This window comes from Mobula birostris, chromosome 18, assembly GCF_030028105.1.
Source record: "Mobula birostris isolate sMobBir1 chromosome 18, sMobBir1.hap1, whole genome shotgun sequence".
Taxonomy (NCBI): domain Eukaryota; kingdom Metazoa; phylum Chordata; class Chondrichthyes; order Myliobatiformes; family Myliobatidae; genus Mobula; species Mobula birostris.
The window spans coordinates 36,917,115-36,934,061 of NC_092387.1; the positions used below are offsets into that span (position 1 = coordinate 36,917,115).

At 43.6% G+C, this 16,947-nt stretch overlaps 1 long non-coding RNA gene across 2 annotated transcripts; it reads left to right on the forward strand.

Moving 5' to 3' along the window:
• Positions 1–7,597: 7,597 nt before the first annotated feature.
• On the forward strand, positions 7,598–9,847 carry LOC140212059 (uncharacterized). 2 transcript variants are annotated; one of them, XR_011889631.1, is made up of 3 exons: positions 7,598–7,821; positions 8,037–8,264; positions 9,258–9,847. It is a non-coding gene; the product is annotated as an uncharacterized lncRNA (long non-coding RNA). The 2 variants fall into 2 exon arrangements; XR_011889632.1 differs by having other exon boundaries at positions 8,037–8,237.
• The last annotated feature ends 7,100 nt before the right edge of the window (positions 9,848–16,947 follow it).

The following is a 16,947-nucleotide window of genomic DNA, read 5'->3' on the forward strand; positions in this document are numbered from 1 at the left end:
CACATCCAAGTCGTTAATAAAAATCACTAAGAGTAGAGGTCCCAGAACAGATCCTTGTGGGGCACCACTAGTCACAACCCTCTAATCTGAATGTACTCCCTCCAGCATGACCCTCTGCCTTCTGCAGGCAAGCCAATTCTGAATCCACCTAGCCAAACTTCCCTGGATCCCATGCCTTCCGACTTTCTGAATAAGCCTACCATGTGGAACCTTGTCAAATGCCTTACTAAAATCCATATAGATCACACCCACTGCACTACTCTCATCTATATGCCTGGTCACCTCCTCAAAGAACTCTATCAGGCTTGTTAGACACGATCTGCCCTTCACAAAGCCATGTTGACCGTCCCTGATCAGACCATGATTCTCTAAATGCCCATAGATCCTATCTCTAAGAATCTTTTCCAACAGCTTTCCCACCACAGACGTAAGGCTCACTGGTCTATAATTACCCGGACTATCCCTACTACCTTTTTTGAACAAGGGGACAACATTTGTCTCCCTCCAATTCTCCAGTACCATTCTCGTGGACAACGAGGACATAAAGATCCTAGCCAGAGGCTCAGCAATCTCTTCCCTTGCCTCATGGAGCAGCCTGGGGAATATTCCGTCAGGCCCCAGGGACTTATCCGTCCTAATGTATTTTAACAACTTCAACACCTCCTCTCCCTTAATATCTACATGCTCCAGAACATCAATCTCACTCATATTGTTCTCACTGTCATCAGGTTCCCACTCATTGGTGAATACCACAAAAAAGTATTCATTGAGGACCTCGCTCACTTCCACAGCCTCCAGGCACATCTTCCCACCTTTATCTCTAATCGGTCCTACCTTCACTTCTGTCATCCTTTTGTTCTTCACATAATTGAAGAATTCCTTGGGGTTTTCCTTTACCCTACTCGCCAAGGCCTTCTCATGCCCCCTTCTTGCTCTTCTCAGCCCCTTCTTAAGCTCCTTTCTTGCTTCCCTATATTCCTCAATAGACCCATCTGATCCTTGCTTCCTAAACCTCATGTATTCTGCCTTCTTCCACCTGACTAGATTTTCCACCTCACTTGTCACCCATGGTTCCTTCACCCTACCATTTTTTATCTTCCTCACCGGGACAAATTTATCCCTAACATCCTGTAAGAGATCCCTAAACATTGACCACATGTCCATAGTACATTTCCCTGCAAAAACATCATCCCAATGTACACCCGCAAGTTCTAGCCTTATAGCCTCATAATTTGCCCTTCCCCAATTAAAATTTTTCCTGTCCTCTCTGATTCTATCCTTTTCCATGATAATTATAAAGGCCAGGGAGCGGTGGTCACTGTCCCCCAGATGCTCACCCACTGAGAGATCTGTGACCTGACCCGGTTCATTACCTAGTACTAGATCTAGTATGGCATTCCCCCTAGTCGGCCTGTCCACATACTGTGACAGGAATCCATCCTGGATACACTTAACAAACTCTGCTCGTCTAAACCCTTGGAACTAATCAGGTGCCAATCAATATTAGGGAAGTTAAAGTCACCCATGATAACAACCCTGTTATTTTTGCACCTTTCCAAAATCTGCCTCCCAATCTGCTTTTCAGTATCTCTGCTGCTACCAGGGGGCCTATAGAATACCCCCAATAGAGTAACTGCTCCCTTCCTGTTCCTGACTTCCACCCATATTGACTCAAAGGATGATCCTGCTACATTACCCACCCTTTCTGTAGCTGTAATAGTATCCCTGACCAGAAATGCCACCCCTCCTCCCCTTTTCCCCCCTCTCTATCCCTTTTAAAGCACTGAAATCCAGGAATATTGAGAATCCATTCCTGCCCTGGTGCCATCTAAGTCTCTGTAATGGCCACTACATCATAATTCTATGTATGTATCCAAGCTCTCAGTTCATCACCTTTGTTCCTGATGCTTCTTTCATTGAAGTACACGCACTTTAGCCCTTCTACCTTACTAACTTTACACACTTTATTCTGCTTCTCTTTCCTCAAAGCCTCTCTATATGTTAGAACTGGCTTTACTCCATGCACTTCTTTCACTGCTCTATCGCTGTGGGTCCCATCCCCCTCGCAAATTAGTTTAAACCCTCCTGAACCATGCTTGCAAACCTACCTGCAAGGATATTGCTCCCCCTCGAGTTCAGGTGCAACCCATCCAATCTGTACAGGTCCCACCTTCCTCAGAAGAGATCCCAATGATCCAAAAATCTAAAACCCTGCCCCCTGCACCAACTCCTCAGCCACGCATTCAACTGCCATCTCCTCCAATTCTTACCATCACTGTCATGAGGCAGTGGCGGCAAACCTGAGAACGTCACCTTTGAGGTCCTGTTCTTCAGCCTTCTGCCTAGTTCCTGAAACCCACACTTCAGGACCTCATCCCTCTTCCCGCCTATGTCGTTGGTGCCAACATGTATCACGACTTCTGGTTGCTTTCCCTCTCGTACCAGGATGTCATGCACCCGGTCAGAGACATCCCGGACCCTGGCACCCGGGAGGCAACAAACCATGTGGGTGTCCTTCTCACGTCCACAATATCTCCTGTCCGCTCCCCTGACTATAGAGTCTCCAATAACGACACCTCTTCTCTTCTCCGTCCCACCCTTCTGTACCACAGGGTCAGACTCAGTTTCAGAGGCCCTGCCACCATGGCTCACACCTGGTCGGTCGTCCCCGCCAACAGTATCCAGGACGGTAAACTTACTATTCAGGGGAATGGCTACAGGGGTGCTCTGCACTACCTGTCTGCTCACCTTCGCTTTCCCCCTCTGACTCTCACCCAATGACCTGCTTCCGACAGCCTAGGTGTGACTACCTCCCTGTAGCTCTCATCTATGACTGCCTCGTTCTCCCTTATGAGTCGAAGGTCATCCAGCTGCCGCTCCAGATTCCTCACACGGTCTTCCAGATCGCCCAGCCACATGTACTTCTGGCAGATGTGACTGCGGGAGAGGGGAGTTCCCCCAAGACCGCCACATCTCACATGAGAGGCACATCACTGTCTCAGGAGGCATTGTAAAAACTAACTGGGAACAAGCTCGTCCTCCGTCTCTTTTCATCGAAGCCTCTCAAGTCAAAGCCTCCAAAGCTCCACTCCTTCACTGGCCCATTCACTCACTGGCCGCTTTCCACAGGCTGCTCTGCTTGGGCTACCCCTCCATTTATTTAGATTAATTTATGAGGGCACTCGGTCCTCTTTTATTGTCATTTAGTAATGCATGCATCAAGAAATGATACAATATACAACTTGCTTGAGCTGTTCAAACTGCTTGGTCACCTGACCTCGATTGCCCAATCAGCTGCTTTCTGCTGAGTCTGAGCTATTCAAATCTTGGTTGCCTAATCAACGGCTCTCTGATGAGCTATTCAAATCTTGATGGACTTGAATGCACAGTCCAACTGCCAAAGCTGCCAGAATCTCTCGAGTCAAAGCCTCAAAGCTCCACTCCTTCACTGGCCGCTTTCCAGGATATTCTCATTCTTAAGTAAGAGGGTGAGCAGCCAGAAGTCGTGGTCCATGCAGGAACCAATGACATAGGTAGGATGAGTGACAAGGCTCTGCATAGGGAGTTCGGGAGTTAGGTGTTGAGTTAAAGGGCAGGACCTCCAGGGGTGTGATCTCAGGATTGTAACCCATGCCACATGCTGGTGAGGCCAGAATTAGGAAGATTATGCAGTTTAATATGTGGCTAAGGAGTTGGTGTAAAATGGAGGATATAAGATTTTTGGATCATTGGACTCTCTTCTAGGAAAGGTGGGACCTGTACAGAAGGGACGGTTTGAACCTTAACTGGAGAGGGGCTGATATCCCAGGAGGAAGGTTTGTTAATGCTGCACAGTGGGGTTTAAACTAGAGTTGCAGGGGGATGGGAACCAGAGTGCCAGAACAGTTAGTGGAGAGCTTGTGGAGGCAGATGTCGATAAGACCTCAGACAAAGTTAGGAATCAAATTGAGCATGGTGTGACTCGTGTCCCGAGTTGCATATATTTTAATGCAAGAAGTATCATAGGAAAAGTGGATAATAGTGCTGAAGATGAGATAGCTGGTTTACAAACAGAGACAATGTGTTGTGATGAGAGGCTGTTGATAGGGCAAATTGCAGTGAACAGGATAAGTTGCAATGTAAAAATGAGACAATCGAAAAGGGTGCATACAGAACTGAAGGTGTTGTACTGGAATGTGCGCAGTATACGGAATAAGGTAGATGAACTTGTAGCCCAGCTGCAGATTGGCAGGTATGACGTTGTAGCCATCACTGAAACATGACTGAAAGATTATAGCTGAGACCTTAATGTTCAAGGGTACACATTGTGTCGAAAGGACAGGCAGGAAGACAGGAGGGGGCGGCGTTGCTCTGTTGGTAAAAAATGAAATCAAATCATGAGAAAGAGGTGGCATAGATTTGGATGGTGTTGAATCATCATGGATAGAACTACGGAACTGCAAAGATGCTGATGGGATTTGTATACAAACAGTTGTAAGTAGTAATGTGGCCTTCAAATTGCAATGTGAGATAGAAAATGCATGCCAAAAGGGCAATATTACAAGTCATGGGGGACCTCAATATGCAGGTAGACTGGGAAAATCAGGTTGGTGCTGTATTCCAGGAGGGAATTCCCCTCCTCGCTCCCCCCCTCCTCTCTCCCCCTCCAGAGCAGCTCGCGGTGGAGGCTACTAGGGATCAGCTATTCTGGATTGGGTGTTGTGCAATGAACCAGAATAGATTAGAGAGTTTAAGGTAAAAGAACCCTTGGGGGAAAGTGATCATAATATGATGAAATTCACCCTGAAATTTGAAAAGGAGAAGCTAGAGTCAGATGTATCAGTATTATAGTGGAGTAAAGGAAATTACAGAGGCATGAGAGAGAAGCTGGCCAGAATTGATTGGGGAAAAGAACCCCGCAGGGATGATGGCAGAACAGCAATGGCTGGAATCTTTGGAAGCAATTCCGAAGGCACAGGATATATACATCCCAAAGAGGAAGAAGTATTCCAAAAAGATGACACAACTGTGGTTAACAAGAGAAGTCAAAGCCAACATAAAAGCCAAAGAGGAGGCATATAATACAGCAAATATTAGTGGGAAGTTAAAGCATCGGGAAGCTTTTAAAAAATCAATGGAAGAGAACTAAAGAAGTAATTAAGAAGGTAAACATGGAATACAAAAGTAAGCTAGCTGATAATATTAAAGAGGATACCAAAGGTTTCTTCAGATGCATAAAATGTAAAAGAGAGGCAATAGTGGATATCAGACCACTGGAAAATGATGCTGGAGAGGTAGTAATGGGGGACAATGAAATGGTGGACGAACTGAATAAGTATTTTGAATCAGCCTTCACTGTGGAAGATGCACTGTGGTGGAAGTTCCAGCTATCAGGGGTTATGAAATGTGTAAAATTACCATAACCAGAGAGAAGGCCCTTGGGAAAATGAAAGGTCTGAAGATAGATAAGTCACCTGGACTAGATCAGTGTACACCCCAGGGTTCTGAAAGTGGTGGCCATAGAGATTGTGTAGACATTAGTAACGATCTTTCAAAAATCACTAGATTTTGGAATGGTTTTGGAAGACTGGGAAATTGCAAATGTCCCTCCACTCTTCAAGAAGGGAGAGGGGCAGAAGAAAGGAAAATATAGGCTAGTTAGGCTGACCTCAGCGGCTGGAAAGATGTTGGAGTCAATTGTTAAGGATGAGGTCTCAGGATACTTGGAGTCACATGATAAAATAGGTCATAGTCAGCATGGCTTCCTCAAGAGAAACCCTTGTCTGACGAATCTGCTGGAATTCGTTGAAGAAATAACAAGCAGGATAGACAAAAAGAATTGGTTGATGTTGTGTACTTGGATTTTTGGAAGGCTTTTGACAAGGTGCCTCACATGAGGCTGCTTAACAAGCCATGAGTCCATGGTATTATGGGAAAGATCCTAGCATGGATAAAATAGTGGCTGATTGGCAGAAGGTAAAGAGTGGGAATAAAGGGACCCTTTTCTGGTTGGCTTCTGGAGACCAGTGGTGTTCCACAGGGGTCTGTGTTGGGACCGATTCTTTTTACGTTATATGTCAGTGATTTGGATGTTGGAATTGATGGCTTTGTTGCAAAGTTTGCAGATGATATGAAGACAGTTGGAGGGGCAAGTAGTTTTGATCAATTAGAGAAGGACTCAGACAGATTAGGAGAATGGGCAAAGAAATGGCAGATGGAATACAGTGTTGGGAAGTGTATAGTTGTGCACTTTGGTAGAAGAAATGAAAGGGTTGACTATTTTCAAAATGGAGAGAAAATACAAAAAAACTGAGGTACAGAGGGACTTGGGAGTCCTTGTGATGGATTCCCTAAAGGTTAATTTGCAGGTTGAGTCTGTGGTGAGGAAGGCAAATGCAACGTTAGCATTAATTTCAAGAGGACTAGAATATAAAAGCAAGTAATGTTGAGAATTTATAAAGCACTGGTAAGGCCTTATTTGGCATATTCTGAACAGTTTTAGGCCCCTTATCTTTGAAAGGATGTGCAGAAACTGGAGAGGGTTCAAAGGAAGTTCATGAAAGTGATTCCAGGATTGTCATATGAAGAGTGTTTGATGACTCTGAGCCTGTGTTCACTGGAGTTCAGAAGAATTAGAGGTGACCTCATTGAAACCTAACGATTGGTGAAAGGCTTTGAAAGAGTGGATATGGAGAGGATGTTTCCAATGGTGGGAGAGTCTAAGACCAGCCATGATGAAGTGCAGGAACAGATTCGATGGGCCAAATGGCCTAATTCTGTTCCTATATCTTATGGTCTTAGAGTCTTATATGTCGTGAAATTTGTTGTTATATAGCAGTAGTATGTTGCAATATGTGACAATAAAGAAAACTGCAAATTACAGAAAGTTTACCAATATTCACACACACATATAAATGTATATATATACATATATATTTTTTGCACTACGTATATATGTAGTGCAAAAACAGAAAAAAAAGTGAGGTAGTGTTCATGGGTTCATTGTCCATGCAGAAATCTGATGGCAGAGAGGAAAAAGCTGTTCCTGAATTGTGTGTGTGCCTTCAGGCTCCTGTACCTCCCCCCTGAGGGTAGCAATGAGAAGAGGGCATGTCCTGGGTGATGGGGGTCCTTAATGAGGAATGTCACCTTTTTGAAGCATTGCTCCTTGAAGATGTCCTGGTTGCTGGGGAGACTAGTGCCCATGATGGAGCTGGCTGAGTTTACAAACCTCTGCAACTTATTTTGATCCCATGCAGTGCTCTCCCCCTTACCAGTGATGCAGACAGTTTGATTGCTCTCCGTGGAACATCTATAGAAATTTGCCAGTGTCTTTGATGACATGCAACACCTTCTCAAACTTCTACTGGCATATAGCCACTGTCAAGCCTTCCTTGTAACTGCATCGCCATGTTGGCCCGAGGATAAATCCTCAGAGATATTGAAACCTAGGAACTTGATATTGCTCACCCTTTCCACCTCTGATCCCCTGATGAGGACAAGTGTTCTTAACTTACTGAACCCCACAGTTAGTCCTTTGGTTTTGCTGACGTTGGGTGCAGGATTGCTGCAGAGATACGGCTCAACCAGCTGATCAGTCTCAGTCTGCACGCCTCCTCGGCCTCATCTGAAATTCCGCCGTCAGTAGTTGCGTTGTCGTCAAATTTCTAGATGGTATTTGAGCTGTGCCTAGCCACACAGTCATGGCTGTAGAGAGCAGTGGGCTGAGCATGCATCCTTGAAGTACGCCAGTACTGAGAGTCAACGAGGTGGGGATGTTATTTCCTATAGGCACAGACTGCAGTCTTCCGGTTAGGAAGAACGATCCAGTTGTAGAAGGAGGTACAAAGGCCCAGGTTTTGGAGCTTTTTGATCAGAACTGTAGGAATGATTTAAACTCAGATATAGCATTGGAGCTGTGCTTAGCCTCACAGTCATAAGTATAAATCGAGCTGAGCAGGGGATCTTGAATCGATGTTTTAGACGAATGAATTAATTTTCATCTGAACTCACGAATTGTTTTGACATGAAACATTAATCCTGCTTTTATCTTGCAGGTACAGACTGGCCTGTGGTGTGTTTCCAGCACTTTTCTGTTCTTACGTTACAGTACCGACAGCTCTCCATTCCAGGCTGGGAGAGCGGGGCAGCTGCTTCGCACATACCAGATTTAACTGCCTACGGGCAGGCGCTCGACGCTTTTCCTGCCGATTGTTTGGCGAGGGCTCCCTCTTGTGGACTCTGCCAGTGCTGCCAAAGTAAAAACCCTGTTCACTGTCGCGCAGGTCGATGTCATTCTGTGCTTTTTTACCGACTTGAATTTAAACCTATCAGATGCTGTCGGAAGGAAACTTATGTCTCTGAATCCTCTTGTGGATACAGTCAGGCTGTTACAAAGGATTAAGAACAGAATAAATTAATTGGCAGAATCTTGGCTGAAAGACGAATCAAAATATTTCCTTACAGGAAGGAAAATGTAGAATAGTTAGGAGATAAGGACATCTGGGAATCATAGAGATAGGGAATGCTGGAGGAGCAGCAGGTCAGGCAGTGTCCATGGAAATGAATAAACAGTCAACATTTCAGGCTGAGACTCTTCTTCAGGAGCGAGAAGGAAGGGGAGAGATGCCAGAATAAAAAAAGTGGGGGGGGGGGGGGAGTGGAAAGAGGATAGCTGGAAGGTGGTAGGTGAAGTCAGCTGGGTGGGAAAGGTTGGAGAAGGCTGGCTGGAGAAGAAGGAATCTAATAGGAGAGGAGAGTGGACCATAGGAGAAAGGGAGGAGGAGGGGATAGCGGGGGTGGGGATGGGGGAAGAGTGAAAGGTAGGAGAGAAGAGGTGAAATGTCAGCGTGGGGAATAGAGGAAGAATGGAGGGAAGGTTTTTTTTACCAGAGGAAGAAATTGATATTCATGCCATCAGATTGGAGGCTACCCAGACGGAATACAAGTTGTTGCTCCTCCACCCTGAGGGTGTCCTCATTTTGGCACAAGAGGCGGCCATGGATCAACTTGTCAGAATGGGAATGGGAATTGGAATTAAAATGTTTGGCCATCCGGAAGTTCTGCTTGTGGTGGGTGGAGTGGAGGTGCTCAACAAAGCAGTCCCCCAATTCATGATGGGTCTCCCCAATGTAGAGGAATCTGTGTCAGGAACACCGGACACAATAGATGACCCCAGCAGATTTGTAGGAGAATATGCATAAATACGTGAAAAAAAGTTAAGAAAATGTTGCTTTTTTGTATGTGTACTTATTTATAGTATGTACCTATTTCTATAGATGTACGTGGAGATCATTCTGTCTGGCTGCATCTTGTCTGGCATGTGGACAGCGGTGGGAGAGGTCACGGCACAGGACTGAAATAAGCTGCAGCTCCATCATGGACACTAGCCTCCCCAGCATCCAGGACATTTTCAAGGAGCAATGCCTCAAAAAGGTGGCATCTCTCATTAAGGACCCCCATCACCCAGGACAGGCCCTCTTCCCATTCCTCCCATCAGGGGGGAGGCACAGGAGCCTGAAGTCACACACTCAACATTTCAGGAATTGCTTCTTCCCCTTTGCCATCAGATTACTGGAGTGGACATTGAACCCATGAACACAACTTCATTACTGTTTTTTTTCTCTTTTTGCATTACTTATTTAATTTAACTTTTTAAATATATTCTGATTTTGATGTGGGCATTGAGGGCCGGCTGTTGCGATCGAATCCCAAATGCTACAAGTTAGACCGAATGCTGGCAAATACCATTTGGCATAGTGAATTCAGTTTTGGGTGCTTCAGCTTAGGAATGGTATATTGTCTTTAAAAAAGGTAAAATGCAAACTTCCATGAAATTATTTCAGAATTGAAGGAATGTATTTTGAAGACAGGTTTATTAAACCATTTTGAGATGCCAGTCATGTTTTATTTCTCTTCACCATTCTACTCAACCCTGTACAATAGATTTAATGTGGGGAAATATCCCAGTGCCTTCAAAGTGACGACAAAAAGAGACATGACATTGAGTATATAAACAAATATTAGAACAGATGAATTGAGGGGTACAAGTGCATGGTTTCTGGAAAGTGGTGTTGCAGTTAAGGCTGATTTATACTTGTGCATTTGTGTGTCTGTGTCGCTCTGCAATTCACCACCAAAATGCTAATTGGTGGTGGGGTTTCTATGCCGCTGTGTTGAGTTTCTTCATGTTGAAACTCAACACAAAGAAACTCAAACTTCAAACAATGGCGACTGAAACTGAAGGAGGGTGAATTTTCTGTGCTTGTCCGGCCACTGAGAGACATGGATGAGGAAATGCATTTCAAATATTTTCAGATGTTGGCAGGTAGATTTGACGATTTGGTTCATCGTCTCTAACCATTTATTTCACATCAGTGTACGCACAGTATACCCAGAGACTGGCAATCACCATTTGAGTTTTAGCTTCAGGTGGAAGTCAACAGGCTGTAGCAGCTAGCTACAAACTGGCGTCAAGCACAGGGTCCTCCATAGTTTCGGAGGTCTGTAGATTTATGGAATGCGTCGCAGCCAGATTTCCTTCCCTGCCTTTCAGTCGCCCAATGGCAAGCTATTGCAGCGTAGGGGGAAATGCGATGCTGCCAAGCGGACCAATTACAGTTGATGCCGTCTGTGACGTGGCAACGCATAGTTACATTTTGGGAGAGGTGTGCCTAAGGCTACGGCATAGGGTTGACGTAGAGTACAGCATAGGGTATGCTGCTACGCTGTACCTATGGCGTACATTTGACGCACGAGTATAAATCAGTCTTTAGACCGCATGGTGTTTTTTGTCAGTTAGGGCACTGAGTATAGAAGTTCAGACATAATTTTGCAGTTGTGAGTTAATGAGGCTGCACTTGGAATATTGTGTTCAGGTTTGGTCACACTGCTGTAGAAAAAATGTCATCAAGTTGGAAAGAATGCAGAGGAGGTATATGAGGATTTTGCTGGGACTTGAGGGACTGAGTTATGGAGAGAGGTTTTTCATTGGAGTTGAGAAGAATAAGGGGTGATCTTATGGAGGTATATAAAACTACGAGAGGTTATTGACATGGAGAATGGTCACAGATTTTTTTCCCACGGTTGGGGAATCAAGAAGCAGAGGGCATAGATTTAAGGTAAGTGGAGAAAATTTATTAGACGCCCAAGAGGCAAATTTTTCTCCCAGAGAGAGCCCAGTATACGTACGGTGCCCATAAAAAGTATTCACCCCCACCCCCCCCTTGGAAGTTTTCATGTTTTAATGTTTTAATTTGTTTATTTTGACACTGATCAACAGAAATAGGCTCTTTCGTGTCAAATTGAAAACAGATCTCTACAAAGTGAGCTAAATTAATTACAAATAGAAAACATAAAATAATTGATTGCATAAGATCTCACCCTCTTTAATATGACACCAATCATCACTATTGTAAACAATCGGTTTTAGACATCACAAAATTAATTCAATGGAGATCTGTTTTTGGAGACCTATGTGTAGTTGAGGTGTTTCAATTGATTGTAGTAAAACTACACCTGTATCTGGAAGGTCCAACTGCTGATGAGTCAGTATCCTGGCAAAAGCTCCACCACAAAGACAAAAGAACACTCCAAGCAACTCTACTAAAAAGTTATTGAAAAGCACAAGTCAGGAGATGAATACCAGAAAATTTCCAAGTCACTGAATATCCCTTGGAGTACAGTTAAGCCAATCATCAAGAAATGGAAAGAATATGGCACAGCTGTAAATCTGCCTAGAGCAGCCCGTCCTCAAAAACTGAGTGACTGTGCAAGGAGGCGACTAGTGAGGGAGGCTACCAAAAGACCTACATTAATTCTTGAGGAGTTACAAGCTTTAATAGCTGAGGTGGGAAAGACTGCACATACAACAACAGTTGCCTGGGTGCTTCACTAGTCGCAGCTTTATGGGAAAATGCAAAGAGAAAGATGCTGTTGAAAAATCTCACATGAAATCTCAGCTAGAGTTTGCCAGAAGGCATGTGGGAGACTCTGAAGTCAGCTGAAAGATTCTATGATCTGATTAAACTAAAATTGAGTTTTTTTGGCCATCAGACTAAATGCTATGCTTGGCTTATGGACATCATCAAAAACACACCATCACTATCGTGAAGCATGGTGGTGGCTGCATCATGCGTGACGATGGAGCTGTGGGGATGTTTCACTGCATCATGCTGTGACGATGGAAGGCTTGTGAAGGTAGAGGGTAAAATGAATGCAGCAAAATACCGGGAAATGCTGGAGTCTGCAAGAGCAAGACAATGATCCCAAGCATAAAGCCAAAGCTGCACAGGAATGGCTTAAAAACAACCAAGTTAATGTCCTGGAGTGGCCAAGTCAGAGTCCAGACCTCAATCCAATTGAGAATTTGTGGCTGGACTGGAAAAGGGCTGTTCATTCACGATCCCCATGCCATCTGACAGTGCTTGAGCAGTTTTGTAAAGAAGAATAGGGAAAAATTGCAGTGTCTAGATGTGCAAAGCTGATAGAGACTTGTCCATACAGACTCAAGGCTGTAATTGCTGCCAAAGGTGCATCTTCTAAATACTGACTTGAAGGGGGCAAATTCTTATTCAATCAATTATTTTGTATTTTATATTTGTAATTAATTTAGATCACTTAGTAGAGATCTGTTTTCACTTTGGCACAAAAGAGTCTTTCTCTATTGATCAGTGCCAAAAAAGCCAAATTAAATCCACTCTGATTCAATTTTGTAGAATAATAAAACATGAAAACTTCCAAGTGGGGATGAATACTTTTTATAGGCACTCTAATTAGCAGCTAGAGAAAGTGGTTGAGACAGGTACACTTGGAACATTATTAGGTACTTGGGCAGGTATGTGGATAAGAAAAGTTTAGAAGGATTTAGGTTAAACACAGGCAAGTGGGAGTACCTTGGTTGAGTCTTGGTCAGCATGGACCAGATGGGCTGAAGGGCCTGTTTCTGTGCTATTTGACTCTTTGAGAGCTGACCAAAGTAGTCAAAGTTTTATGGAGAGTCTTAAAAAAAGAGTGAAAGATGCATGAAGAGTTTACAGAAGGTATTTCTTGAGCTTAGCACTTCAGATTTTAGTTCCCAAAATCATTTCTGCAGTCTTCATTACTGCCATCTCAGATCAGGTGGATTTGCAGGGCTTTGAGTCTGCAGCAAACATCTGACTTCCTTTCCTATGGAAAGAGGTTTTGCCAGGTTTGGAGTGAGCTGACAGAATGGATCGGGATCTTGAGGTATTGAAAACTTTTTTCCAAATGAGCTCAACATGAGTTTTTCCAATATGCTGGGCAGATGGTTGCTAACTTAATGAAGTGTTTTTCTTCAATAAGCCATTGAAAAAAATCAAGAGAATGTTCATATTTAAAGTTCTTTTACTTCTATGCCATTTCTTCTGTCGTGCTAGTAACTATTTTCTTTTTGAATTTCTCACTGGAGATGTGACTAATCTTTTCGCCTTTCTAGTTCATCTTAATAATTTGCAGACTTTATTCATTTTCAAATTTTCTGTTATTGCATTTTCCTTGATCTACCTCACTGTACTGATATGATGAAGTGATTTGTGTGAATAGCTTGCAAAACAAGGTCTTTCACTGTAACTTGGTACATGTGACAATAATAAACCAATTTAGCAATTTTCCAGATTAGAAACCATAGAAAAACTACAGCACAGAAACAGGCCTTTTGGCCCTTCTTGGCTGTGCCCAACTATTTTCTGCCTAGTCCCACTGACCTGCACATGGACCATATCCCTCCATACACCTCCCATCCATGTATCTGTACAATTTATTCTTAAATGTTAAAAAAGAACCCACATTTACCACCTCGTCTGGCAGCTCATTCCATACTCCCACCACTCTCTGTGTGAAGAAGCCCCCACTAATGTTCCCTTTAAACTTTTCCCCCCTCACCCTTAACCCATGTCCTCTGGTTTTTTTCTCCCCTTGCCTCAGTGGAAAAAGCCTGCTTGCATTCACTTCCTCATTTTAAGATTCTTACTTCCTCATTTTCTATTCACTTCTGTCTCTTTCATTTTTGATTTTAAAATTCTTGACCTCATTGACACATCTGTCTGCAGCCTCGGTCCCCACTGCCCAACAATTTTCAAAGAACTCAGCATTCACCTGGCACTGCTTACTGTGGTCCATCCCTGGCAGCCTGTGCCCCATTACTATTTTCCTGCCAAACCCTAACTTCTGTACTTCTCTCGCTAAAACATCTTTCTTCTGTTTCAATAACACTGTTTATGTTAAGATATTTCTTGACTAAGTCTTCAGTCTGACATATTTCTTTCTTTCGCTTGCATTCACATTATGCCTGACTGCAAAATTGAGAATGATTTGAGATGTTTACCATGTTAGGATGCTATAGAAATGTAATTTGTCAGACTCTTTCATGAGTGGGCAACTGGGACCAACAGGGAGGATGCTGTGGTTGGCACGGACCAGTTGGGTCAATGCATCCATTATCACATTGCATTACTCTATCGCTCGATGTATTTTTCCGTAACTATTATATATTCTGGATGTCTTGTACTCAATTAGCTAGCTCTGCCATTATCCCATTTTTCTTTCTCAGAATTTTATTCTCACCAATTCTCCCTGTTCTTTTTTTGTACAGGACCCAGTAAACAGGAGGCATACGGGAGTAAGAGAGATCCGCTGGTGGAGTAGTTTCATAACTATAACCTTGCACTCAATGTCAGAATCAGAAATCAGGTTTATTATCACCGGCATGAGTCGTGAAATTTGTTAACTTAGCAGCAGCTGTTCAATGCAATACATAATATAAAGAAGAAAAAAATTAATAATAATAAATAATAAATAAACCAATTACAGTATACATACATTGAATAGATTAAAAATTGTGCAAAAAGCAGAAATAATATACATTAAAAAAGTGAGGTAGCGTTCATGGGTTCGATGTCCATTTAGGAATCGGATGGCAGAGGGAAAGAAGCTGTTCCTGAATTGCTGAGTGTGTGCTTTCAAATCCAAGGAACTGATTGTGGACTTCAGAAAGGGGAAGTTGAAGGAACACACGCCAATCCACGTCGGGGGGGGGGCGGGGGGGGGAGGTCAGCAGTGGAAAAGTGTGAGCAGTTTCTCATTCCTAGGAGTCAACATATCTGAAAGTTTACCCTGGGCTGAACACGTCGGTGTAATTACAGCGGTATATTTCAATAGGAGTATGAGGAGATCAGGTCTGTTACCAAACGCTCAAGCAAATTTCCACTGGTGTTTGTGGAAAGCAGTCTAACTGGTTACATCACTGTCTAGTATGGCTGAGTTACTGCACAGGATCAGGAAAAGCTGCAGAGTTTTGTAAACTCAGCCAGTTCCATCATGGGTACTAGCCTCCCGACCACTGAGGACACCTTCAAAAGGCGCTGCATCAAAAAAAAAATCCATCATTAAGGACCCCCTGCCACCAAGGACATGCTCCTATCATTGCTCATTGCTGCCATCAAAGAAGTGGTGCAGGAGGTTGAAGACACACACATCAATGTTTTAGGAACAGCTGCTTCCCCTCCATCAGAACAGACAATGAACCTGTGAACACTACCACTGGTATATTTTTGTTTTGCACTGTACTGTTGCATCAAAATAACAAATTTCACAGCGTATGTGAGTGATAATAACCCTGATTCTGATTCTTTTTATTTAAGCTGTGCCTTTGGATCCCTCGTGAACAGTGAATTATTTGGCCTCTTTAAATCATTCTCAACTTGCCTTCCTCTTTTCCATATGATTTCCCCTTGTTCTTAACTTTCTTTCACTATCTTTAATATTCTATAGATCACAAAGGACATGCAACATGGAACCAAACGACCTCATTCTAGCATCCCTTGCTGTTTTATGCTCCCATGCTTTGCTGACTAATCCTTTATTTTCTTCTTTCTCACTATGGTCTACACCTTCCCCTCAATAATCTGTACGTTCTTGTTTGGCCTTTATTCCCAGACCCTCGTTTTGTGTGTTTTATGTTTTAAAATAACTACTCGAGACAACAACAAAAAATAAATTAGCATATTTTCTAAATCTGAAAAGCTGAGCTGCCATGCGGATGATGTTTGCATCTGTATGTACTTGGAGACTTTAAGAGGGCGGCCATACATTAAAATCTGCCTCAGCCACCCTCCAATAACAGGGGTTCACCATAAGATCCTTGAAAAGGTAGACCACCTCCCACAGTCAGGAGCCACCTGTTGGTGAAGGTAGATACCTGTGATGAAATTCAAAGGCAGCACAGCCTTTGGTCGATTGACGAAAAGATCCCTGGCAAAACTATATGGTTTACTGGGCAGTAATGAAACCCAGAATACTTGCAGCAGGCATTGAAAAAGTACAATTTAAAACTTCAAGTTTCACATTTCAAAGTACGTACACTATAGAGAGCCTTGAGATTCGTCTCCTTATGAGCAGCCATGAAACAAAGAAACTCAACCGAACCCATTAAAAAGATTGTCAAGCACCCAATGGGGAAAAAAGAGAACAAATTGTGTAAACAATAAAAAGTAAGCAAATAACATGCAGGACTAAAGTGCGCAGAAGTGAGTTCACAGCCACGAAGCCAGTCATCACTGCAGCCGACCTAGGAGCCCGTTTGTTGCAGGCTACAGCCTCCGCTCAGCACAGAGATGAGTAAATCTCGCCGAGCTGAGAGCTGAACACCGGCTCTGACACCCTGACTTTTTCAGTCTGGCTCTTTCCTCGCTCCTGGATCCAAACCCTGCTGCTTCAATACGTTCTCGGGCCCGGGCCCACCGCCTCAGCTCAACTTATGCGCTACCTTTCCAATCCATCCCGGCGCTTAAATCAGCCAAATACCAGCTCGCTCATCGCTGTCTCCACAAAACCCTCCAAAATCACTGGGAAGATAAACTATCCCCTCTTCCACTCGTTCCATCCACCCATGATCTCTCTATGTCACCTTCCTTGCCTATTAGATTACAGCATCTGCAGCCTCCTCTGTCT